A 6,449-nucleotide genomic window follows, 5' to 3' on the forward strand; every position below is an offset into this window, starting at 1 on the left:
ATGGGAACCAAGTCTACCAAGTAACGCTCCTCAAACAAACGCAATACACAATCCCGAAACACCATCGATGCTCGCACCGATCGATCATCAGCAATCTTTACCTCTAAAGGGCAATCCAATATGCCTGAAGACTCAGGAAACTTCTTGCTAAGTGCAAGGGAAACAAATGATCGGGAGGCACCCGAGTCGAACAACACCTGAACTGGGATGCCGTTCACATGGAACGATCTAATGCATACATATACACACAGAGCACATATCAATATCACAACATCATAAAATAAAGTACAGGGAAAGAATCATACCTGTCACCACGTCGGTGCGGCGCGTGCCTCCTCGGTAGTCAGCTGAAATGCCCGGCTCCTCACCACCGGAGCCTCTGCTTTGCCTTGCCGGCCATCAGTGATCCGCAAGGTCGCTGGAGCTGGCGCCTTCACTGGCGCAGATGCTGTCAACTGGGGGCAATTGGCCTTCTTGTGGTCCCTCTGGTTGCAGTGAAAACACAACAACTCCGATGTCTGAATAGCCGAAACAGGAGTAGTACAATCCCTGCTAAAGTGCCCTGCCTTGCCGCACTTGTAGCAGCTTGCTGATCCCATCCTACATGCTCCCTCATGTGTCCTGCTGCATTTCCCGCAGCGGCCCGGTCCCCCTTGGCCTTTCGGCCTCCCATCTGATCCCCTGGGCTTCTTCCCCGAAGCCCCAACCACTTGCCCCACCTCTGCTTTCCGTTTCCGAATATGCTCTAAATCGATCTCCCTTTCCCTCGCCCTGGCAATCATGGACTCCAGGGTAGGGCAAACATGCTCCCGGATGTCAGCCCGTAGCATATCATGATAACGGGTCCTCCTCATATCCTCGTCACCCGCATACTGGGGTACCAACAAAGCCTTCTCCCGGAACTTGGCGGTGATCTCCGCCACAGTCTCCATCGTCTGCCTCATATCCAAGAACTCCCTGGCCAGTTGCTGGAGCTCGACAGCTGGCGCGAACTCCGCCCTGAACCTGGTCGCAAAGTTCGACCAAGTCATAGCCTCGACAGCCGAGGCTCCCAATGAGTCCCCCACAGACTCCCACCAATCCCTAGCTCGATCTTGTAGACACCCCACTGCGAACCTCACCTTTGACCCCTCAGGGCAGAAGCTAATCATCTGTGCAGACTCAATGTCGGCAAGCCATCGTCTGGCAGCTATGGGGTCCTTCGCCCCGTGGAAATTTGGCACACCACTGCCCCTAAAGTCCTTGAAGGATAGTGTGCGAGATCCCGACTGGCCAGATGCCATGTCGCTCCTGAATGCCCGAAGGCGATCTTCCATCAGCTCGATTATCCCTTCCTTGATCGACCCGAAGATAATGGGGGTGGACTCAAGGATACCCCTGGTGATCTCTGACGCGATGAACTCGCGTAGCCCCTCATCTACTGGCTCGGAACCTGATCGCGAACCTGATCCCTCTCCTAAACCGCCGTCTATCGGCCTCGATCGTAGTACCACCATTCTGCAATACATAAATAACAATCATTAGTGATACTGATACTTCTTGAGGGATCACAACTACCACAAGTTCCCTGGTCTTATCTTGGCCTTCCTTGGTTCGGGTACGGATCCTCTGATTTCAGTAGTACAGGCCCATACTACCTTCCACATCTATCCGTACCTTCTCCAAGGACTGCCTCGACTCCACCAGATCCTTTTCACTACCACTGATCACTTCTATACTCATCCTAGGCTTGCCCTAGGGAAATCTCTGACTCTACCCTACCCAGCCCTCAGCTGCTGAAGGCCTCCTTTTAATGCCAATTAGTCATTACCTGAATACCATCACATGTGATGAGGCTCAAGTAATCCTTCGAGTAACAGACTCGTCCCTACAACGGTTAGACTCAAACGAGAGCTGCGCAATAGGGTCAAATCCCGCACTCTAAGATTATTCAACCCTGATCACATGTAACGTGACGTATTCACCTAATGGCTAACTCCCATCACTCAGAGTCCCACAAAGCACAAAGCAAGCAACATTCGAACTAAGGGAACAATCTCAAACCACTCTGCTTCTATAGAGAGAACTGAACTAGCATATAATGCTAAACTCATTCTATTAGGCATAACCCCTAACAGGCTATCCTACTGCTGTCTACTCAAATCTAGCATGAAATTTTCATACACTGAGGCACATAAAGCAAGCACATAAGGCATCACTCCTAGATCCTTAGTCCTATTCTAGCATGTTGTTCTACTGAAACTAATAAACACAACATAACTTGTATGGGTACTTTGGGGAATACTTACTTGAGGTCGGCTGGTTGCGCACATCACACACTTTGTTTCTTCTCAAAATACTTTACTTGACCTTTTAGAAAACGTTTTCTTTTCAAAATCTTTTGACCCCTCGATTTGAGTTCAGACACCCCCGAAGGTGTGTCCGAATCCCTCAAACTAGGACTCTGATACCAACTTGTAACGACCCAAATTTCACGTCCAAAAATTTTGTTTTTAAAACATTACTTTAGAAAACATTAATAATTAAAAACATTGTTTGATCAAACCACATCACAACGTAAATCGTTTCTAAAAGCCAAATCATACAGCCAATCGAAATATCAGAGTATAAATCCCAGAGGAATCTCGTAAGTGTAGAAACCAGTGTGTGTGTATGATGTGCCGCTACCGCGCCAACTCCTTCCCCTTCGATGAAGAGGTACCTGAAACCAATACTGTAAACTGCAAGCACAAAGCTTAGTGAGTTCCCCCATAATACCTCATACCATGCAAGCATATAACATACAACATTCAGCTAGGAGTTACGGGCCTCGCCCACACTCATGAAGATACGGGCCCTGCCCACACTTCGCTAGCCGGGAGATACGGGCCTTGCCCACACTCTACTATCTGGGAGATGCGGGCCTAGCCCACACTCCAATCTCGGAGAGATACGGGCCTTGCCCACACTCAACCGCTAACTCATAATATACAAGTATCACACAGACAACAAGTATAGACAACTCTATCATACTGACACATATATCATAATTAACTAAACTAAGAGATACGGGCTCGGCCCACACTTTAGTGCTAACATCTTGTGTACACGGGTCGGCCTTGGTGCCTTAGACCCATCCCTACAGGAAGGAAACTCACCTCGAAATAGCTGCTGGTCTGTGTGGGAATTGATTGTCTGCTGCTGTTGCGGCTCCGGAAATCCTCCGCTATAATTCCCACAAAACACTCAATCAAACACCGCTAACTGACCCTCAGGTAAATTGACCATTTTACCCTTGATCAAGTTAAAAGTCAAAGCCAGAGTCAACTTTCAGTTGACCCGACTCGCCGAGTTGACTACCCAACTCGCCGAGTCCTTATCCAATCAATTGTCCTGCAACCCGTCTCTACTCGTCGAGTTGGGCGTTGACTCGACGAGTTCTCCTTCTAAACTGATATCCAAGTCCTTCATCCTACTCGCCGAGTTGTATGAACAACTCGCCGAGTTCATCTTCATCCGATGAACAATTTATGTTGTGACTCGCCGAGTTGTATGAACAACTCGCCGAGTCTGTTCTTGATCTAAGAAGATTGTCTTGAACTCGCCGAGTCAGGGCGCTGACTCGCCGAGTTCCTTCATGGGTGAGTTTGGCTACCAACTCACCGAGTCCACCCAGGACTCACTACTCAACTCGACACAACGAAAAGGGGACAAACTCGGAGACTCGCGACCAGACTCGCCGATTCAGATGAGTGACTTGCCGAGTCTGCTTCATGAAAAAGCCAAATACGCGAATCCAGTCCATGCCATTCATAGATCTGGGCTCCTAGGGCCTAGTTTACACGTAAAGTTTCCAACTTTATGTGTAGATCATCACCTATAAAGGTTCTAAGGCTCAAAGTGTAGATCTAGGGCTTGTATGCAATATGACTCCATAAAGGCAGTAGATCCAAGCTCCAGGGACTGAATAGGGTCTAGATCTAAAGGCTAACAACTTGAATCAACCAACAATGCACAACCAAGCTTGGGACATTGTTCAAGAAGGACTTTAATGGAGTAATAAGCATAGAAACAGAGGGAAAACGAGTTATACCTCCAAGAAATTACTGAGAGAACACGAAGATGCTTGGCTTCCTTCCCTTCCTCTTGATCTACTCCTCTTCCTTCCCAAAATCTTCAAGAAAACACACTAAAAAGCCTCAAACTCACAAGAACAAGGGCTAGAATGTATGGAGAGCTTCTGAGGGTGAAGGGGGCGGAGTTGGGGCGCAAATGGTTGGTTTAAATAGGGTGCAAACCCTTGGAAATTAGGGTTTCATCAGACAGCGCGGACTCGCCGAGTCGCCAACTTAACCGCGTCCCAAGTCCCATCTCTACTTGGCGAGTCGGGCCTCCAACTCGCCGAGTCCAAGGCCAATAATACAAAATACTCAGATAAATCTTACATACCAGGAACCAGGTGCTACACCATACATGGACAACTCCCTGCGAAGCGCGAGCTCCAATTTTATCCATGAATTGTTGCAATACGAGATCCCACACACTGTGATGATACCAAACATGCCAAAGTACGACGACACTATAGACCTAGACGAACACATCGACAACTACGAATGGACGATGACATCTTTTAAGATGGATCGTCACTTCACCTGCACATATTTCCCCTGCACCTTAATAGGAAATGCAGACAAGTGGTTTAAGTCTCTAAGGCCAGGTAGTATCTTGAGTTTTGAGCAGCTGAAATACCTTTTCCTCAATAATTTCATGCAACTGAGGAAAGGAAAAGGAGACGCCAACTCCGTAATGACGTGTAGGCAAAAAGAAGGAGAATAGATCCGTGAATATTGCAACCGGTTCACGCTAGCTACCTTGAATGTCCCAGTACATGAAAAGTTCCTGGTGACAGGCGCCTTCACCTAAGGTCTGCTCCCTGTCTCTCTATCAAGGAAGAAGCAAAGAATAGTACCTAGATCCCGAGACGAACTCAAGTTCCGTGTGGAAAAATACCTACGAAAAATCAAAGGGGAAAAACGAAAGGAAGCCAATCTCAAAGTTGTAGCTAACGCCTATCTCAAACAGGAGGAAATGGTGTCCCGGCCGAGCCTAACCCAGCAAGAGAGGCAAGATGGAAACCAACAGAGACACAACCACCATTCCAGGCACATGTCACGACTGTATAGACCATTCAACAGGGATGATAGTAGGAACAGTCACAACGATGTACACATAATCAACAAGACTCCATCCAAGGAGAACAAAGACAAGACCAAGTTCTGTGAGTATCATCGAAGCAAAATGCATGACACTAACGAGTTCACAGTATTGAAGCGGGAGATTGATAAGAAACAACTGGTGGGAAATATAGTTGACATAGCAAAAGACCTTAGGGCGAAATTCAATGGGGATAAGCACCAACCCAAAAATCAAAAGGATGGGGGCAAGGGTAACGAAAGAAGGGTCGAGATACTTACCATCACAGGGCCCCACTCATGTAACAATCGTCATAGCCAACACATAGGCACGAAGGTATACCATCAAAACATCCTCAATATCGCGTTTTTTATGAACGTCCCCAGACCAGAGTACTGGGATCTAAATGACCCTTTTCACATCACCGACTTCAGTAGCCAAAACCGTGTGGAACAAGTATACATCGATACCGGAAGCAGGGTCAATGTGATTTATGAACATTGCCTTCGACAGTTACCAATTGAATGGAAGAAGCACCTCCAGCTACCGTGCTAGGGCCTACTGGTCGGGTTCACCGGTCATGGCATCTGGCCTACAAGAATAGTCACGCTCCCATTTACATTGATCAGCCATAATGGAACCAAACATATAACAAGGGTGCTCAAATTCTCGGTTGTTGATCGACCTGCTGACCACAATATTCTACTGGGCCGACCGGCGCTGTTCCAGCTACAGGCAGTTTCGTTTACTCTTCATGGTGTTCTCAAATTCAACACGAGTGACAGATCAACAACGGTAGTGGAAACAAAGCCGAGTAATAGACGCGATGCCCGACGAGAAAAGAAACATGAAACCTGATTGTGCTAAAGTAAGTTTTGTCAGAAGGTGGAGGAAACACATAGGTGGTCCGCGACAGCACGGGTACTGATCCACGAATCCAAAAAAGACAACGAGATGTTTTTAGTCGGCTCACAACATCTCCCTCACATAAAGGAGCGAGCACTAACCTGAGGATGACTCAGCCAGAGTATGGAGCAATACTTGTGAAGCAAAAAAGTGTATGCTCACGGGCACGGGAACCAGCCTGGCCCATGCTCAATGACCGAACCATGTCCAGCCAAAGAGCGATTTGGAACTCGAAGCGGCATGAGCCAAAATCTAGTGGGATAAACGAGACGAGCACCAGGTGCAGCAAAAATAGAGGCAAATGCCACTTATTTTAACATGCAAGCCCTCCTGTAAAAGAGTACCGACAATGGCCTCTGACAAGTTAAGCA

Source organism: Lactuca sativa, chromosome 7 (assembly GCF_002870075.4).
Source record: "Lactuca sativa cultivar Salinas chromosome 7, Lsat_Salinas_v11, whole genome shotgun sequence".
Taxonomy (NCBI): Eukaryota; Viridiplantae; Streptophyta; class Magnoliopsida; order Asterales; family Asteraceae; genus Lactuca; species Lactuca sativa.